Source organism: Nuphar pumila, chromosome 14 (assembly GCF_984573655.1).
Source record: "Nuphar pumila chromosome 14, dmNupPumi1.hap1.1, whole genome shotgun sequence".
Taxonomy (NCBI): domain Eukaryota; kingdom Viridiplantae; phylum Streptophyta; class Magnoliopsida; order Nymphaeales; family Nymphaeaceae; genus Nuphar; species Nuphar pumila.
In genome coordinates this window covers 41,208,392-41,229,936 of record NC_143262.1, presented here as the reverse complement: position 1 = coordinate 41,229,936, position 21,545 = coordinate 41,208,392, and positions in this window count along the sequence as shown.

The window sequence follows — 21,545 nt, the reverse complement described above, 5'->3', positions numbered from 1 at the left end:
GATTTCGAAATTGAGGTCAAATGACCAAATTGCCCCCGATAGCAAGACTATGGCCTTGAAATTAGGGTTTTTAGAAAATATTTTGGTAAAACTTAGGTTTTATGCACTAAATGAAATCAAATGAACATCAAATTTAACCTAAAGTATCCTAATATGATTATTAATATGATTAAACCCTAAAAATATATGCTTATGCACGAAAATCCAAGAATATCACAAATTTTGTGATTTTTGCAGTGTTTTGGAATTCTTCGGGTGCCCTGTTTTGCAATTCAAGCCATTAAAGCATCAAACGGATTCTAAAAACCCTCAAAATTGGTACCTGCACTTGTTATAATACTAATATCAAATTAGAATTATAAAAATATTTTTTTGGCATTAAATTAATCCGAAAATAGCATCAAACCCTAAAAATATGCTATTTTTGACCTAGTTCACCAACCAGTCTGAGTCCAGGACCCGAACCAGGGGTCAAACCTACATGGAAATCTATGAAATTTTACAGAGAACAAATAGACAAGAAAACAGAACTTTTCCTTTTTACAGATCTGAAAAAGCCTTTAAAACCAGGGAGATACCCATCCGACAATCCGGACTTGAATATATTGATTTTAACTTTTTTCCTGACTGATACTTTCATAAAAGCTAGTGTATGTGCCATTCGTGTAGACCATAGTGAGTTTGAATATGCAGGAATCATCATCCATCACTATTATCATCGCAAATTTTTTAACTTTTTGCGAGTCAAACTGACCTTTGAAATAGTTTTTGAAAATAGCTCGCCTCCGTTTTAAAATGCGGGATAATTTCGAAGAATGGGACTCGCCTGTCGGTATGAGGTTCGACCGTTCCTGCCACCTTTAACAGGGGTAATCGAACCAAGGATCAATCTACTGCTCTGCTCTATTCAACTTATCTAAATCATATTCTAATTTCTAAATGCGCATAGAATCAGGCATGTGCTATGAATTTCTAAAAATGCATATTTGAAAACATGATGTTTGCTTTGAATAACTGAAACACTTAGAATAGATATCACATGGAAAATCGTGAATTGGGATTTGAAATATACTTCTCAGAAAAGTAAAATCGGTTTCTGAAGGAATCTTGAGATTTTTGTGAAAATTGATTTTGAGAAATGTGAAATAACTTTGAAAAACTTGATTTCTTTGAATTCAAACTTTGAAATTGAAAATATAACTTAGAAAATCGAATTTGGAACTTGGGAAATACTTGAAATATCATTGGCAAATCCATATTTTAAGAAAATCGATTTTTGAATATGACTTAGAAAAATTTGAGAAAAACTGATTTTTTTGAATTGAAATTAGAATTTATAAATGCATGAAATGAATGAGTATGGATTTGAGGAATTGAGAAATACTTTTTGTATTTTTGAGAAATGCAGTGCATTTTGAAGTTAGCCTAAGAGTGTAGGCTGAATGTGGCTAATGTGAAGATCATAAATCTGGGTATCATTCGTATTCTGACTATGGCTATAAATACAAATTCCACCAAGTTTATAAACTTCATAAAAGCTAGTGAATGTGCTATTCGTGTAGACCATAGTGAATTGATAAAATGTGCATGAATGATACATTCATCAAACATTTAATATCGGCAGAATTAAACTATATGCAATGCATCCTATTCTAAGCTGAAATTTAAATTCTTATTCCAAATATAATTTAATTTAATTTAGATCACTATTGAATTTAAATACAAGAAATTAAAGGAAAATAAAGTCTTCAATGTTCCTGCAAAACTAGAAAACTTTGTTAGTGATGATATGTTGGCTTTTCTAGGTTTATCCAGTAATATCTAGAAATTATTGGATTTTGCTAGATATAAGCCTTTTTCCATGATTCCCTGATATAAACTTGATAAAATATGAAATCAAATTGAATAAATAACAAAGATAAGATATGAAATTTTGAAATTGGGGTCAAAATGACCAAAATACCCCTAATAACAAGACTATGGCCTTGAAATTAGGGTTTTTAGAAAGATATTTGATAAAATGCAAGTTTTGAGGTTCAAATGAAAATAAATCAAACTAAATATGCAATGACATGATTAAAAATATGAAAATTAGGGTTAGGGATTTCGAAATTGAGGTCAAATGACCAAATTGCCCCTGATAACAAGACTATGGCCTTGAAATCAGGGTTTTCTGAAATAGATCTTGGTAAAAACTTAGGTTTTATGCACTAAATGAAATCAAATGAGCATCAAATTAAATCTAAAGCATCCTAATATGATTATGAATATGATTAAACCCTAAAAATATATGCTTATACACGAAAATCCAAAAAATATCACAAATTTTGTGATTTTTGCAGTGTTTTGGAATTCTTCGGGTGCCCTGTTTTGTAATTCAAGCCATTCAAGCATCAAACGGATTTTAAAAATCCTCAAAATTGGTAGCTGCACTTTTTATAACCCTAATATCAAATTAGAATTATAAAAATATTTTTTGAAAATTTCACAGTAGCTAGACCTAATCAATATGAATCCATGGCACTTTACAGATCTAAAAGCGAATATAAGATGAGAAAAATATCATCACAGAAAGTTACCCTCTTGATTTTAACAACGATTTTAAAGTTTTAAAAACCAGATTTGATGTCTGATTTTTCTGACAGGGTTCCCGAAGTTCAAAAACTCTTATTTTTTTACAGTAGATCAATAACATATGCATGCATCACATATAAAAAAATCAGACATTAACAACAAGTATTTCAATCCAAAACAGCATGCTCTTTTCTGTTCTAAACTAAAAACACACAGAAATCTAAGAAACTTGAGAAAATATGCATTAACTAATAAAAAACAATAAAATAAACCATAAAACAGTAAAATAAAAATTATTTCTATGCTGGAAAACGTGTAATAAACATGAATAAGCAAAGAAAAAAATAAAATACAGGGAATCCATGGATGGAATTTGCTTTCACTTTTGAAATCATGGATTTAACCCATTTAACGGGTAAATCTCACGTTTCGTCGGTTAAGAACATGAAAAACGTACCTCTCATCGATTCTAATGGATTAGAATCCTTGAAATCACCCTCAAACTGAGTTAGATCATCTTCTTGGGTCGATTTTGGGGTTCTTGGATGAAATCCATGAACACAAGAGTTTCCTTGGTGAAATCTATTGAAAAATCATAAAAACTAATAAAATAATATTAAATAAACTCACCTTGGGGCTGCAGCTGCAATGGAGGAAGGTGGAGGTGCTGGAGAGGAGAGAGAGGCCACGAAAATTTGAGAGAAAAAGAGCCCTTTTTTACCTCTTGAAGTCCCCTATTTATAGGTTTCAAAACCTCCTTAATTAGGGTTAATTAAGGAGTTTTATTTTTTTAGAACTCTTTCTAATAAATCCAATAAAGGGGCAATGATTTTTTCGAGAATTATAGCCTAGGTGGGACTCTAATTAATCCCTAATTAACCCCTAATTAAACCCTAGAAAGTCCAAATGTGATGCCACTTGGCATCTTCCACATTTGGTTTTTTAAAAACCTTTAAAAACCTTTAAAAACACTAGTTTTAAAAACTAAACTTCAAAATGAGTTTTAAAAATGATATTAACTCTTCTAAACCCCTAACACTAACTAAGACACTGACTAACCCTAGTCTAGCCCTAACTTACTCGAATATGGCGCCACCCTGAGTGGGCCCTACTTGAGTTTTTCAAAAAACGATTTTAGAACTTGAAATTGAAGGAGTTTTCAAAAGATTTTCAAAAGTAAACTTAAAATTAGAATTTTTGAAATGGCATAGGGTTCTAACCGAGTCAGAACTCCTCTGGATATGGTGCCAACTGAGTGGGCCCACATCGAGTTTTGAAGAATTTTGAAATAAACACTGAAAATGGTTTTGAAAAGGGGTTAAAACCAGTATTTGAAATTCAAGATCTTTGAAAATAGGGTCTCAAGCGAAATGGAACTCCGAATTAGAGTCCTGAACTCTTAGGACTCTGTGATTTTGGTTTTTAAAAGCCAAATAAAGAAATTTTTGAAAAGATTTCATCGAAAATGGTGAAACAAGTCAGAAAATACAGTCAGAGTTAGACTCCTAATTCGATCAGAACTCTAAATTAGAGTCTTGGATTAACTGGACTCCACAAAATGATCTAATTTTTGAAAACAAATGGAATAAAAACAAACTCCTGACTGGACTAGGACTCTGGGACAGAGTCCTGATCGGACTGAAACTCTAGATTTTTGGTATTTTCTGAAAAACAAATGAAAGAATTTTGAAAAACGGTTAGAAACACGATAAAATCAAATTTTGGTTGAGAGTCTTGATACGATTAGGACTCTAAGAAAGAGTCCTAATTCGATCAGAACTCTAAGAATTTTGGTTTTTCTAGTAGGCAAATGATGAAATTTGGGCAAAGCTTTTGAAAACCAGTGAAAATGAAGCGAGAACATCAATTTTGGATAGAGTCCTGCTTCGATCAAGACTCTGGGGTAGAGTCCTGATTTGATCAGGACTTTGAGATAAAACCTCAAAATTTTGAAATTCTTTGATAAAAGTGTAATAGTTTTGGTATGTTGAAAGATTTCTGAAAGATTCTCTCAAAATTGAAATCAGGATCAGAGTCCTGATCCAACTAGGACTCTCTGAACAGAGTCCTGTTTTGACTAAAACTCTGAGTTTCTGACTCATTTTGAAAGATTTGATTGAAAATAAATAAAATAGTTGTAAAAGATTAGAGTCCCAATCCAATTGAAACTCTAAAGAAGAGTCCTGATCTGACTGGACTCTTGAAGAAGAGTCCTGATCCAACTAGGACTCTGAAATTTTGGCCAAAACAGAAGATTTTGAAAGGTTTTCTCCGAAAGCAGGTAAAAAGGTAGTGAAAAGTAGAGTTCTGATTCGACTGGACTCTGCAAAAAGAGTCCTGATCCAACTAGGACTCTGAAATTTTTGGAGATTTTTGACAAGTAAAAGAATCCAGAAGTGACCACCTAAATGGGTCTCATCTGAGAATTGAAATTGAGTTTGAAATGAATCCAGATTGTTTTCTAACAAAATATTTTGAAATATGAGGTCCTGGGGTTGGAAAATGATAGAATGCTGACTAAAAACCCAGGTTTTGAAATTGATTTTGAAAGAAAGCTTTAAAACTCAAATTTGGATTAAATATTTTAAAAACATGAGTGCTGGATCTCGAAAATGAGATGCAATGACTTGCAATGCTATGTAGTGCAATGAAATGGTATGCTGAATGCATGCAATGATATGCAATGACACATGAAATGGATGAATACTGAATGAGGAGGAAAATTTGGGGTGTTTACAATCACACATTAACATTATTTAAAAAAATAAACTATATGCAATGCTGCCTAAGCTAAGCAGGAAATGTAAATTCTTATTCCAAAGTTTAATTTAGTTTACATCACTATTGAAAATTAAATACATGAAAAATAAAATCTTCAAGGTACCTGCAAAAATAGAAAACTTGATTAATGAAAATATGTTGGCTTTTCTAGGTTTATCCAGTAATATCTAGAAATTACTGGATCTTGCTAGATATAAGCCTTTTCCATGATTCCCTTAAATAAAATTGATAAAGTATGAAATAAAATTGAATAAATAAGGAAGATAAGATATGAAATTTCGAAATTGGGGTCAAAATGACCAAAATACCCCTAATAACAAGACTATGGCCTTGAAATTAGGGTTTTCAGAAAGATATTTGGTAAAATGCAAGCTTTGAAATTCAAATGCAAATAAACTACGCTAAAATATGATATGACATACTTAAACACATGAAAACTAAGGTTAGAGATTTCGAAATTGAGGTCAAATGACCAAATTGCCCCCGATAGCAAGACTATGGCCTTGAAATCAGGGTTTTTAGAAAATATTTTGTTAAAACTTAGGTTTTATGCACTAAATGAAATCAAATGAACATCAAATTTAACCTAAAGTATCCTAATATGATTATTAATATGATTAAACCCTAAAAATATATGCTTATGCACGAAAATCCAAGAATATCACAAATTTTGTGATTTTTGCAGTGTTTTGGAATTCTTCGGGTGCCCTGTTTTGCAATTCAAGCCATTAAAGCATCAAACGGATTCTAAAAACCCTCAAAATTGGTACCTGCACTTGTTATAACACTAATATCAAATTAGAATTATAAAAATATTTTTTTGGCATTAAATTAATCCGAAAATAGCATCAAACCCTAAAAATATGCTATTTTTGACCTAGTTCACCAACCAGTCTGAGTCCAGGACCCGAACCAGGGGTCAAACCTACATGGAAATCTATGAAATTTTACAGAGAACAAATAGACAAGAAAACAGAACTTTTCCTTTTTACAGATCTGAAAAAGCCTTTAAAACCAGGGAGATACCCATCCGACAATCCGGACTTGAATATATTGATTTTAACTTTTTTCCTGACTGATACTTTCATAAAAGCTAGTGTATGTGCCATTCGTGTAGACCATAGTGAGTTTGAATATGCAGGAATCATCATCCATCACTATTATCATCGCAAAATTTTTAACTTTTTGCGAGTCAAACTGACCTTTGAAATAGTTTTTGAAAATAGCTCGCCTCCGTTTTAAAATGCGGGATAATTTCGAAGAATGGGACTCGCCTGTCGGTATGAGGTTCGACCGTTCCTGCCACCTTTAACAGGGGTAATCGAACCAAGGATCAATCTACTGCTCTGCTCTATTCAACTTATCTAAATCATATTCTAATTTCTAAATGCGCATAGAATCAGGCATGTGCTATGAATTTCTAAAAATGCATATTTGAAAACATGATGTTTGCTTTGAATAACTGAAACACTTAGAATAGATATCACATGGAAAATCGTGAATTGGGATTTGAAATATACTTCTCAGAAAAGTAAAATCGGTTTCTGAAGGAATCTTGAGATTTTTGTGAAAATTGATTTTGAGAAATGTGAAATAACTTTGAAAAACTTGATTTCTTTGAATTCAAACTTTGAAATTGAAAATATAACTTAGAAAATCGAATTTGGAACTTGGGAAATACTTGAAATATCATTGGCAAATCCATATTTTAAGAAAATCGATTTTTGAATATGACTTAGAAAAATTTGAGAAAAACTGATTTTTTTGAATTGAAATTAGAATTTATAAATGCATGAAATGAATGAGTATGGATTTGAGGAATTGAGAAATACTTTTTGTATTTTTGAGAAATGCAGTGCATTTTGAAGTTAGCCTAAGAGTGTAGGCTGAATGTGGCTAATGTGAAGATCATAAATCTGGGTATCATTCGTATTCTGACTATGGCCATAAATACAAATTCCACCAAATTTATAAACTTCATAAAAGCTAGTGAATGTGCCATTCGTGTAGACCATAGTGAATTGATAAAATGTGCATGAATGATACATTCATCAAACATTTAATATCGGCAGAATTAAACTATATGCAATGCATCCTATTCTAAGCTGAAATTTAAATTCTTATTCCAAATATAATTTAATTTAATTTAGATCACTATTGAATTTAAATACAAGAAATTAAAGGAAAATAAAGTCTTCAATGTTCCTGCAAAACTAGAAAACTTTGTTAGTGATGATATGTTGGCTTTTCTAGGTTTATCCAGTAATATCTAGAAATTATTGGATTTTGCTAGATATAAGCCTTTTTCCATGATTCCCTGATATAAACTTGATAAAATATGAAATCAAATTGAATAAATAACAAAGATAAGATATGAAATTTCGAAATTGGGGTCAAAATGACCAAAATACCCCTAATAACAAGACTATGGCCTTGAAATTAGGGTTTTTAGAAAGATATTTGATAAAATGCAAGTTTTGAGGTTCAAATGAAAATAAATCAAACTAAATATGCAATGACATGATTAAAAATATGAAAATTAGGGTTAGGGATTTCGAAATTGAGGTCAAATGACCAAATTGCCCCTGATAGCAAGACTATGGCCTTGAAATCAGGGTTTTCTGAAATAGATCTTGGTAAAAACTTAGGTTTTATGCACTAAATGAAATCAAATGAGCATCAAATTAAATCTAAAGCATCCTAATATGATTATGAATAGGATTAAACCCTAAAAATATATGCTTATACACGAAAATCCAAAAAATATCACAAATTTTGTGATTTTTGCAGTGTTTTGGAATTCTTCGGGTGCCCTGTTTTGTAATTCAAGCCATTCAAGCATCAAACGGATTTTAAAAATCCTCAAAATTGGTAGCTGCACTTTTTATAACCCTAATATCAAATTAGAATTATAAAAATATTTTTTGAAAATTTCACAGTAGCTAGACCTAATCAATATGAATCCATGGCACTTTACAGATCTAAAAGCGAATATAAGATGAGAAAAATATCATCACAGAAAGTTACCCTCTTGATTTTAACAACGATTTTAAAGTTTTAAAAACCAGATTTGATGTCTGATTTTTCTGACAGGGTTCCCGAAGTTCAAAAACTCTTATTTTTTTACAGTAGATCAATAACATATGCATGCATCACATATAAAAAAATCAGACATTAACAACAAGTATTTCAATCCAAAACAGCATGCTCTTTTCTGTTCTAAACTAAAAACACACAGAAATCTAAGAAACTTGAGAAAATATGCATTAACTAATAAAAAACAATAAAATAAACCATAAAACAGTAAAATAAAAATTATTTCTATGCTGGAAAATGTGTAATAAACATGAATAAGCAAAGAAAAAAATAAAATACAGGGAATCCATGGATGGAATTTGCTTTCACTTTTGAAATCATGGATTTAACCCATTTAACGAGTAAATCTCACGTTTCGTCGGTTAAGAACATGAAAAACGTACCTCTCATCGATTCTAATGGATTAGAATCCTTGAAATCACCCTCAAACTGAGTTAGATCATCTTCTTGGGTCGATTTTGGGGTTCTTGGATGAAATCCATGAACACAAGAGTTTCCTTGGTGAAATCTATTGAAAAATCATAAAAACTAATAAAATAATATTAAATAAACTCACCTTGGGGCTGCAGCTGCAATGGAGGAAGGTGGAGGTGCTGGAGAGGAGAGAGAGGCCACGAAAATTTGAGAGAAAAAGAGCCCTTTTTTACCTCTTGAAGTCCCCTATTTATAGGTTTCAAAACCTCCTTAATTAGGGTTAATTAAGGAGTTTTATTTTTTTAGAACTCTTTCTAATAAATCCAATAAAGGGGCAATGATTTTTTCGAGAATTATAGCCTAGGTGGGACTCTAATTAATCCCTAATTAACCCCTAATTAAACCCTAGAAAGTCCAAATGTGATGCCACTTGGCATCTTCCACATTTGGTTTTTTAAAAACCTTTAAAAACCTTTAAAAACACTAGTTTTAAAAACTAAACTTCAAAATGAGTTTTAAAAATGATATTAACTCTTCTAAACCCCTAACACTAACTAAGACACTGACTAACCCTAGTCTAGCCCTAACTTACTCGAATATGGCGCCACCCTGAGTGGGCCCTACTTGAGTTTTTCAAAAAACGATTTTAGAACTTGAAATTGAAGGAGTTTTCAAAAGATTTTCAAAAGTAAACTTAAAATTAGAATTTTTGAAATGGCATAGGGTTCTAACCGAGTCAGAACTTTTCTGGATATGGTGCCAACTGAGTGGGCCCACATCGAGTTTTGAAGAATTTTGAAATAAACACTGAAAATGGTTTTGAAAAGGGGTTAAAACCAGTATTTGAAATTCAAGATCTTTGAAAATAGGGTCTCAAGCGAAATGGAACTCCGAATTAGAGTCCTGAACTCTTAGGACTCTGTGATTTTGGTTTTTAAAAGCCAAATAAAGAAATTTTTGAAAATATTTCATCGAAAATGGTGAAACAAGTCAGAAAATACAGTCAGAGTTAGATTCCTAATTCGATCAGAACTCTAAATTAGAGTCTTGGATTAACTGGACTCTACAAAATGATCTAATTTTTGAAAACAAATGGAATAAAAACAAACTCCTGACTGGACTAGGACTCTGGGACAGAGTCCTGATCGGACTGAAACTCTAGATTTTTGGTATTTTCTGAAAAACAAATGAAAGAATTTTGAAAAACGGTTAGAAACACGATAAAATCAAATTTTGGTTGAGAGTCTTGATACGATTAGGACTCTAAGAAAGAGTCCTAATTCGATCAGAACTCTAAGAATTTTGGTTTTTCTAGTAGGCAAATGATGAAATTTGGGCAAAGCTTTTGAAAACCAGTGAAAATGAAGCGAGAACATCAATTTTGGATAGAGTCCTGCTTCGATCAAGACTCTGGGGTAGAGTCCTGATTTGATCAGGACTTTGAGATAAAACCTCAAAATTTTGAAATTCTTTGATAAAAGTGTAATAGTTTTGGTATGTTGAAAGATTTCTGAAAGATTCTCTCAAAATTGAAATCAGGATCAGAGTCCTGATCCAACTAGGACTCTCTGAACAGAGTCCTGTTTTGACTAAAACTCTGAGTTTCTGACTCATTTTGAAAGATTTGATTGAAAATAAATAAAATAGTTGTAAAAGATTAGAGTCCCAATCCAATTGAAACTCTAAAGAAGAGTCCTGATCTGACTGGACTCTTGAAGAAGAGTCCTGATCCAACTAGGACTCTGAAATTTTGGCCAAAACAGAAGATTTTGAAAGGTTTTCTCCGAAAGCAGGTAAAAAGGTAGTGAAAAGTAGAGTTCTGATCCGACTGGACTCTGCAAAAAGAGTCCTGATCCAACTAGGACTCTGAAATTTTTGGAGATTTTTGACAAGTAAAGGAATCCAGAAGTGACCACCTAAATGGGTCTCATCTGAGAATTGAAATCAATTGAAATTGAGTTTGAAATGAATCCAGATTGTTTTCTAACAAAATATTTTGAAATATGAGGTCCTGGGGTTGGAAAATGATAGAATGCTGACTAAAAACCCAGGTTTTGAAATTGATTTTGAAAGAAAGCTTTAAAACTCAAATCTGGATTAAATATTTTAAAAACATGAGTGCTGGATCTCGAAAATGAGATGCAATGACTTGCAATGCTATGTAGTGCAATGAAATGGTATGCTGAATGCATGCAATGATATGCAATGACACATGAAATGGATGAATACTGAATGAGGAGGAAAATTTGGGGTGTTTACAATCACACATTAACATTATTTAAAAAAATAAACTATATGCAATGCTGCCTAAGCTAAGCAGGAAATGTAAATTCTTATTCCAAAGTCTAATTTAGTTTACATCACTATTGAAAATTAAATACATGAAAAATAAAATCTTCAAGGTACCTGCAAAAATAGAAAACTTGATTAATGAAAATATGTTGGCTTTTCTAGGTTTATCCAGTAATATCTAGAAATTACTGGATCTTGCTAGATATAAGCCTTTTCCATGATTCCCTTAAATAAAATTGATAAAGTATGAAATAAAATTGAATAAATAAGGAAGATAAGATATGAAATTTCGAAATTGGGGTCAAAATGACCAAAATACCCCTAATAACAAGACTATGGCCTTGAAATTAGGGTTTTCAGAAAGATATTTGGTAAAATGCAAGCTTTGAAATTCAAATGCAAATAAACTACGCTAAAATATGATATGACATACTTAAACACATGAAAACTAAGGTTAGAGATTTCGAAATTGAGGTCAAATGACCAAATTGCCCCCGATAGCAAGACTATGGCCTTGAAATCAAGGTTTTTAGAAAATATTTTGGTAAAACTTAGGTTTTATGCACTAAATGAAATCAAATGAACATCAAATTTAACCTAAAGTATCCTAATATGATTATTAATATGATTAAACCCTAAAAATATATGCTTATGCACGAAAATCCAAGAATATCACAAATTTTGTGATTTTTGCAGTGTTTTGGAATTCTTCGGGTGCCCTGTTTTGCAATTCAAGCCATTAAAGCATCAAACGGATTCTAAAAACCCTCAAAATTGGTACCTGCACTTGTTATAACACTAATATCAAATTAGAATTATAAAAATATTTTTTTGGCATTAAATTAATCCGAAAATAGCATCAAACCCTAAAAATATGCTATTTTTGACCTAGTTCACCAACCAGTCTGAGTCCAGGACCCGAACCAGGGGTCAAACCTACATGGAAATCTATGAAATTTTACAGAGAACAAATAGACAAGAAAACAGAACTTTTCCTTTTTACAGATCTGAAAAAGCCTTTAAAACCAGGGAGATACCCATCCGACAATCCGGACTTGAATATATTGATTTTAACTTTTTTCCTGACTGATACTTTCATAAAAGCTAGTGTATGTGCCATTCGTGTAGACCATAGTGAGTTTGAATATGCAGGAATCATCATCCATCACTATTATCATCGCAAAATTTTTAACTTTTTGCGAGTCAAACTGACCTTTGAAATAGTTTTTGAAAATAGCTCGCCTCCGTTTTAAAATGCGGGATAATTTCGAAGAATGGGACTCGCCTGTCGGTATGAGGTTCGACCGTTCCTGCCACCTTTAACAGGGGTAATCGAACCAAGGATCAATCTACTGCTCTGCTCTATTCAACTTATCTAAATCATATTCTAATTTCTAAATGCGCATAGAATCAGGCATGTGCTATGAATTTCTAAAAATGCATATTTGAAAACATGATGTTTGCTTTGAATAACTGAAACACTTAGAATAGATATCACATGGAAAATCGTGAATTGGGATTTGAAATATACTTCTCAGAAAAGTAAAATCGGTTTCTGAAGGAATCTTGAGATTTTTGTGAAAATTGATTTTGAGAAATGTGAAATAACTTTGAAAAACTTGATTTCTTTGAATTCAAACTTTGAAATTGAAAATATAACTTAGAAAATCGAATTTGGAACTTGGGAAATACTTGAAATATCATTGGCAAATCCATATTTTAAGAAAATCGATTTTTGAATATGACTTAGAAAAATTTGAGAAAAACTGATTTTTTTGAATTGAAATTAGAATTTATAAATGCATGAAATGAATGAGTATGGATTTGAGGAATTGAGAAATACTTTTTGTATTTTTGAGAAATGCAGTGCATTTTGAAGTTAGCCTAAGAGTGTAGGCTGAATGTGGCTAATGTGAAGATCATAAATCTGGGTATCATTCGTATTCTGACTATGGCCATAAATACAAATTCCACCAAATTTATAAACTTCATAAAAGCTAGTGAATGTGCCATTCGTGTAGACCATAGTGAATTGATAAAATGTGCATGAATGATACATTCATCAAACATTTAATATCGGCAGAATTAAACTATATGCAATGCATCCTATTCTAAGCTGAAATTTAAATTCTTATTCCAAATATAATTTAATTTAATTTAGATCACTATTGAATTTAAATACAAGAAATTAAAGGAAAATAAAGTCTTCAATGTTCCTGCAAAACTAGAAAACTTTGTTAGTGATGATATGTTGGCTTTTCTAGGTTTATCCAGTAATATCTAGAAATTATTGGATTTTGCTAGATATAAGCCTTTTTCCATGATTCCCTGATATAAACTTGATAAAATATGAAATCAAATTGAATAAATAACAAAGATAAGATATGAAATTTCGAAATTGGGGTCAAAATGACCAAAATACCCCTAATAACAAGACTATGGCCTTGAAATTAGGGTTTTTAGAAAGATATTTGATAAAATGCAAGTTTTGAGGTTCAAATGAAAATAAATCAAACTAAATATGCAATGACATGATTAAAAATATGAAAATTAGGGTTAGGGATTTCGAAATTGAGGTCAAATGACCAAATTGCCCCTGATAGCAAGACTATGGCCTTGAAATCAGGGTTTTCTGAAATAGATCTTGGTAAAAACTTAGGTTTTATGCACTAAATGAAATCAAATGAGCATCAAATTAAATCTAAAGCATCCTAATATGATTATGAATAGGATTAAACCCTAAAAATATATGCTTATACACGAAAATCCAAAAAATATCACAAATTTTGTGATTTTTGCAGTGTTTTGGAATTCTTCGGGTGCCCTGTTTTGTAATTCAAGCCATTCAAGCATCAAACGGATTTTAAAAATCCTCAAAATTGGTAGCTGCACTTTTTATAACCCTAATATCAAATTAGAATTATAAAAATATTTTTTGAAAATTTCACAGTAGCTAGACCTAATCAATATGAATCCATGGCACTTTACAGATCTAAAAGCGAATATAAGATGAGAAAAATATCATCACAGAAAGTTACCCTCTTGATTTTAACAACGATTTTAAAGTTTTAAAAACCAGATTTGATGTCTGATTTTTCTGACAGGGTTCCCGAAGTTCAAAAACTCTTATTTTTTTACAGTAGATCAATAACATATGCATGCATCACATATAAAAAAATCAGACATTAACAACAAGTATTTCAATCCAAAACAGCATGCTCTTTTCTGTTCTAAACTAAAAACACACAGAAATCTAAGAAACTTGAGAAAATATGCATTAACTAATAAAAAACAATAAAATAAACCATAAAACAGTAAAATAAAAATTATTTCTATGCTGGAAAATGTGTAATAAACATGAATAAGCAAAGAAAAAAATAAAATACAGGGAATCCATGGATGGAATTTGCTTTCACTTTTGAAATCATGGATTTAACCCATTTAACGAGTAAATCTCACGTTTCGTCGGTTAAGAACATGAAAAACGTACCTCTCATCGATTCTAATGGATTAGAATCCTTGAAATCACCCTCAAACTGAGTTAGATCATCTTCTTGGGTCGATTTTGGGGTTCTTGGATGAAATCCATGAACACAAGAGTTTCCTTGGTGAAATCTATTGAAAAATCATAAAAACTAATAAAATAATATTAAATAAACTCACCTTGGGGCTGCAGCTGCAATGGAGGAAGGTGGAGGTGCTGGAGAGGAGAGAGAGGCCACGAAAATTTGAGAGAAAAAGAGCCCTTTTTTACCTCTTGAAGTCCCCTATTTATAGGTTTCAAAACCTCCTTAATTAGGGTTAATTAAGGAGTTTTATTTTTTTAGAACTCTTTCTAATAAATCCAATAAAGGGGCAATGATTTTTTCGAGAATTATAGCCTAGGTGGGACTCTAATTAATCCCTAATTAACCCCTAATTAAACCCTAGAAAGTCCAAATGTGATGCCACTTGGCATCTTCCACATTTGGTTTTTTAAAAACCTTTAAAAACCTTTAAAAACACTAGTTTTAAAAACTAAACTTCAAAATGAGTTTTAAAAATGATATTAACTCTTCTAAACCCCTAACACTAACTAAGACACTGACTAACCCTAGTCTAGCCCTAACTTACTCGAATATGGCGCCACCCTGAGTGGGCCCTACTTGAGTTTTTCAAAAAACGATTTTAGAACTTGAAATTGAAGGAGTTTTCAAAAGATTTTCAAAAGTAAACTTAAAATTAGAATTTTTGAAATGGCATAGGGTTCTAACCGAGTCAGAACTCCTCTGGATATGGTGCCAACTAAGTGGGCCCACATCGAGTTTTGAAGAATTTTGAAATAAACACTGAAAATGGTTTTGAAAAGGGGTTAAAACCAGTATTTGAAATTCAAGATCTTTGAAAATAGGGTCTCAAGCGAAATGGAACTCCGAATTAGAGTCCTGAACTCTTAGGACTCTGTGATTTTGGTTTTTAAAAGCCAAATAAAGAAATTTTTGAAAATATTTCATCGAAAATGGTGAAACAAGTCAGAAAATACAGTCAGAGTTAGATTCCTAATTCGATCAGAACTCTAAATTAGAGTCTTGGATTAACTGGACTCTACAAAATGATCTAATTTTTGAAAACAAATGGAATAAAAACAAACTCCTGACTGGACTAGGACTCTGGGACAGAGTCCTGATCGGACTGAAACTCTAGATTTTTGGTATTTTCTGAAAAACAAATGAAAGAATTTTGAAAAATGGTTAGAAACACGATAAAATCAAATTTTGGTTGAGAGTCTTGATACGATTAGGACTCTAAGAAAGAGTCCTAATTCGATCAGAACTCTAAGAATTTTGGTTTTTCTAGTAGGCAAATGATGAAATTTGGGCAAAGCTTTTGAAAACCAGTGAAAATGAAGCGAGAACATCAATTTTGGATAGAGTCCTGCTTCGATCAAGACTCTGGGGTAGAGTCCTGATTTGATCAGGACTTTGAGATAAAACCTCAAAATTTTGAAATTCTTTGATAAAAGTGTAATAGTTTTGGTATGTTGAAAGATTTCTGAAAGATTCTCTCAAAATTGAAATCAGGATCAGAGTCCTGATCCAACTAGGACTCTCTGAACAGAGTCCTGTTTTGACTAAAACTCTGAGTTTCTGACTCATTTTGAAAGATTTGATTGAAAATAAATAAAATAGTTGTAAAAGATTAGAGTCCCAATCCAATTGAAACTCTAAAGAAGAGTCCTGATCTGACTGGACTCTTGAAGAAGAGTCCTGATCCAACTAGGACTCTGAAATTTTGGCCAAAACAGAAGATTTTGAAAGGTTTTCTCCGAAAGCAGGTAAAAAGGTAGTGAAAAGTAGAGTTCTGATCCGACTGGACTCTGCAAAAAGAGTCCTGATCCAACTAGGACTCTGAAATTTTTGGAGATTTTTGACAAGTAAAAGAATCCAGAAGTGACCACCTAAATGGGTCTCATCTGAGAATTGAAATCAATTGAAATTGAGTTTGAAATGAATCCAGATTGTTTTCTAACAAAATATTTTGAAATATGAGGTCCTGGGGTTGGAAAATGATAGAATGCTGACTAAAAACCCAGGTTTTGAAATTGATTTTGAAAGAAAGCTTTAAAACTCAAATCTGGATTAAATATTTTAAAAACATGAGTGCTGGATCTCGAAAATGAGATGCAATGACTTGCAATGCTATGTAGTGCAATGAAATGGTATGCTGAATGCATGCAATGATATGCAATGACACATGAAATGGATGAATACTGAATGAGGAGGAAAATTTGGGGTGTTTACAATCACACATTAACATTATTTAAAAAAATAAACTATATGCAATGCTGCCTAAGCTAAGCAGGAAATGTAAATTCTTATTCCAAAGTTTAATTTAGTTTACATCACTATTGAAAATTAAATACATGAAAAATAAAATCTTCAAGGTACCTGCAAAAATAGAAAACTTGATTAATGAAAATATGTTGGCTTTTCTAGGTTTATCCAGTAATATCTAGAAATTACTGGATCTTGCTAGATATAAGCCTTTTCCATGATTCCCTTAAATAAAATTGATAAAGTATGAAATAAAATTGAATAAATAAGGAAGATAAGATATGAAATTTCGAAATTGGGGTCAAAATGACCAAAATACCCCTAATAACAAGACTATGGCCTTGAAATTAGGGTTTTCAGAAAGATATTTGGTAAAATGCAAGCTTTGAAATTCAAATGCAAATAAACTACGCTAAAATATGATATGACATACTTAAACACATGAAAACTAAGGTTAGAGATTTCGAAATTGAGGTCAAATGACCAAATTGCCCCCGATAGCAAGACTATGGCCTTGAAATCAAGGTTTTTAGAAAATATTTTGGTAAAACTTAGGTTTTATGCACTAAATGAAATCAAATGAACATCAAATTTAACCTAAAGTATCCTAATATGATTATTAATATGATTAAACCCTAAAAATATATGCTTATGCACGAAAATCCAAGAATATCACAAATTTTGTGATTTTTGCAGTGTTTTGGAATTCTTCGGGTGCCCTGTTTTGCAATTCAAGCCATTAAAGCATCAAACGGATTCTAAAAACCCTCAAAATTGGTACCTGCACTTGTTATAACACTAATATCAAATTAGAATTATAAAAATATTTTTTTGGCATTAAATTAATCCGAAAATAGCATCAAACCCTAAAAATATGCTATTTTTGACCTAGTTCACCAACCAGTCTGAGTCCAGGACCCGAACCAGGGGTCAAACCTACATGGAAATCTATGAAATTTTACAGAGAACAAATAGACAAGAAAACAGAACTTTTCCTTTTTACAGATCTGAAAAAGCCTTTAAAACCAGGGAGATACCCATCCGACAATCCGGACTTGAATATATTGATTTTAACTTTTTTCCTGACTGATACTTTCATAAAAGCTAGTGTATGTGCCATTCGTGTAGACCATAGTGAGTTTGAATATGCAGGAATCATCATCCATCACTATTATCATCGCAAAATTTTTAACTTTTTGCGAGTCAAACTGACCTTTGAAATAGTTTTTGAAAATAGCTCGCCTCCGTTTTAAAATGCGGGATAATTTCGAAGAATGGGACTCGCCTGTCGGTATGAGGTTCGACCGTTCCTGCCACCTTTAACAGGGGTAATCGAACCAAGGATCAATCTACTGCTCTGCTCTATTCAACTTATCTAAATCATATTCTAATTTCTAAATGCGCATAGAATCAGGCATGTGCTATGAATTTCTAAAAATGCATATTTGAAAACATGATGTTTGCTTTGAATAACTGAAACACTTAGAATAGATATCACATGGAAAATCGTGAATTGGGATTTGAAATATACTTCTCAGAAAAGTAAAATCGGTTTCTGAAGGAATCTTGAGATTTTTGTGAAAATTGATTTTGAGAAATGTGAAATAACTTTGAAAAACTTGATTTCTTTGAATTCAAACTTTGAAATTGAAAATATAACTTAGAAAATCGAATTTGGAACTTGGGAAATACTTGAAATATCATTGGCAAATCCATATTTTAAGAAAATCGATTTTTGAATATGACTTAGAAAAATTTGAGAAAAACTGATTTTTTTGAATTGAAATTAGAATTTATAAATGCATGAAATGAATGAGTATGGATTTGAGGAATTGAGAAATACTTTTTGTATTTTTGAGAAATGCAGTGCATTTTGAAGTTAGCCTAAGAGTGTAGGCTGAATGTGGCTAATGTGAAGATCATAAATCTGGGTATCATTCGTATTCTGACTATGGCCATAAATACAAATTCCACCAAATTTATAAACTTCATAAAAGCTAGTGAATGTGCCATTCGTGTAGACCATAGTGAATTGATAAAATGTGCATGAATGATACATTCATCAAACATTTAATATCGGCAGAATTAAACTATATGCAATGCATCCTATTCTAAGCTGAAATTTAAATTCTTATTCCAAATATAATTTAATTTAATTTAGATCACTATTGAATTTAAATACAAGAAATTAAAGGAAAATAAAGTCTTCAATGTTCCTGCAAAACTAGAAAACTTTGTTAGTGATGATATGTTGGCTTTTCTAGGTTTATCCAGTAATATCTAGAAATTATTGGATTTTGCTAGATATAAGCCTTTTTCCATGATTCCCTGATATAAACTTGATAAAATATGAAATCAAATTGAATAAATAACAAAGATAAGATATGAAATTTCGAAATTGGGGTCAAAATGACCAAAATACCCCTAATAACAAGACTATGGCCTTGAAATTAGGGTTTTTAGAAAGATATTTGATAAAATGCAAGTTTTGAGGTTCAAATGAAAATAAATCAAACTAAATATGCAATGACATGATTAAAAATATGAAAATTAGGGTTAGGGATTTCGAAATTGAGGTCAAATGACCAAATTGCCCCTGATAGCAAGACTATGGCCTTGAAATCAGGGTTTTCTGAAATAGATCTTGGTAAAAACTTAGGTTTTATGCACTAAATGAAATCAAATGAGCATCAAATTAAATCTAAAGCATCCTAATATGATTATGAATAGGATTAAACCCTAAAAATATATGCTTATACACGAAAATCCAAAAAATATCACAAATTTTGTGATTTTTGCAGTGTTTTGGAATTCTTCGGGTGCCCTGTTTTGTAATTCAAGCCATTCAAGCATCAAACGGATTTTAAAAATCCTCAAAATTGGTAGCTGCACTTTTTATAACCCTAATATCAAATTAGAATTATAAAAATATTTTTTGAAAATTTCACAGTAGCTAGACCTAATCAATATGAATCCATGGCACTTTACAGATCTAAAAGCGAATATAAGATGAGAAAAATATCATCACAGAAAGTTACCCTCTTGATTTTAACAACGATTTTAAAGTTTTAAAAACCAGATTTGATGTCTGATTTTTCTGACAGGGTTCCCGAAGTTCAAAAACTCTTATTTTTTTACAGTAGATCAATAACATATGCATGCATCACATATAAAAAAATCAGACATTAACAACAAGTATTTCAATCCAAAACAGCATGCTCTTTTCTGTTCTAAACTAAAAACACACAGAAATCTAAGAAACTTGAGAAAATATGCATTAACTAATAAAAAACAATAAAATAAACCATAAAACAGTAAAATAAAAATTATTTCTATGCTGGAAAATGTGTAATAAACATGAATAAGCAAAGAAAAAAATAAAATACAGGGAATCCATGGATGGAATTTGCTTTCACTTTTGAAATCATGGATTTAACCCATTTAACGAGTAAATCTCACGTTTCGTCGGTTAAGAACATGAAAAACGTACCTCTCATCGATTCTAATGGATTAGAATCCTTGAAATCACCCTCAAACTGAGTTAGATCATCTTCTTGGGTCGATTTTGGGGTTCTTGGATGAAATCCATGAACACAAGAGTTTCCTTGGTGAAATCTATTGAAAAATCATAAAAACTAATAAAATAATATTAAATAAACTCACCTTGGGGCTGCAGCTGCAATGGAGGAAGGTGGAGGTGCTGGAGAGGAGAGAGAGGCCACGAAAATTTGAGAGAAAAAGAGCCCTTTTTTACCTCTTGAAGTCCCCTATTTATAGGTTTCAAAACCTCCTTAATTAGGGTTAATTAAGGAGTTTTATTTTTTTAGAACTCTTTCTAATAAATCCAATAAAGGGGCAATGATTTTTTCGAGAATTATAGCCTAGGTGGGACTCTAATTAATCCCTAATTAACCCCTAATTAAACCCTAGAAAGTCCAAATGTGATGCCACTTGGCATCTTCCACATTTGGTTTTTTAAAAACCTTTAAAAACCTTTAAAAACACTAGTTTTAAAAACTAAACTTCAAAATGAGTTTTAAAAATGATATTAACTCTTCTAAACCCCTAACACTAACTAAGACACTGACTAACCCTAGTCTAGCCCTAACTTACTCGAATATGGCGCCACCCTGAGTGGGCCCTACTTGAGTTTTTCAAAAAACGATTTTAGAACTTGAAATTGAAGGAGTTTTCAAAAGATTTTCAAAAGTAAACTTAAAATTAGAATTTTTGAAATGGCATAGGGTTCTAACCGAGTCAGAACTTTTCTGGATATGGTGCCAACTGAGTGGGCCCACATCGAGTTTTGAAGAATTTTGAAATAAACACTGAAAATGGTTTTGAAAAGGGGTTAAAACCAGTATTTGAAATTCAAGATCTTTGAAAATAGGGTCTCAAGCGAAATGGAACTCCGAATTAGAGTCCTGAACTCTTAGGACTCTGTGATTTTGGTTTTTAAAAGCCAAATAAAGAAATTTTTGAAAAGATTTCATCGAAAATGGTGAAACAAGTCAGAAAATACAGTCAGAGTTAGACTCCTAATTCGATCAGAACTCTAAATTAGAGTCTTGGATT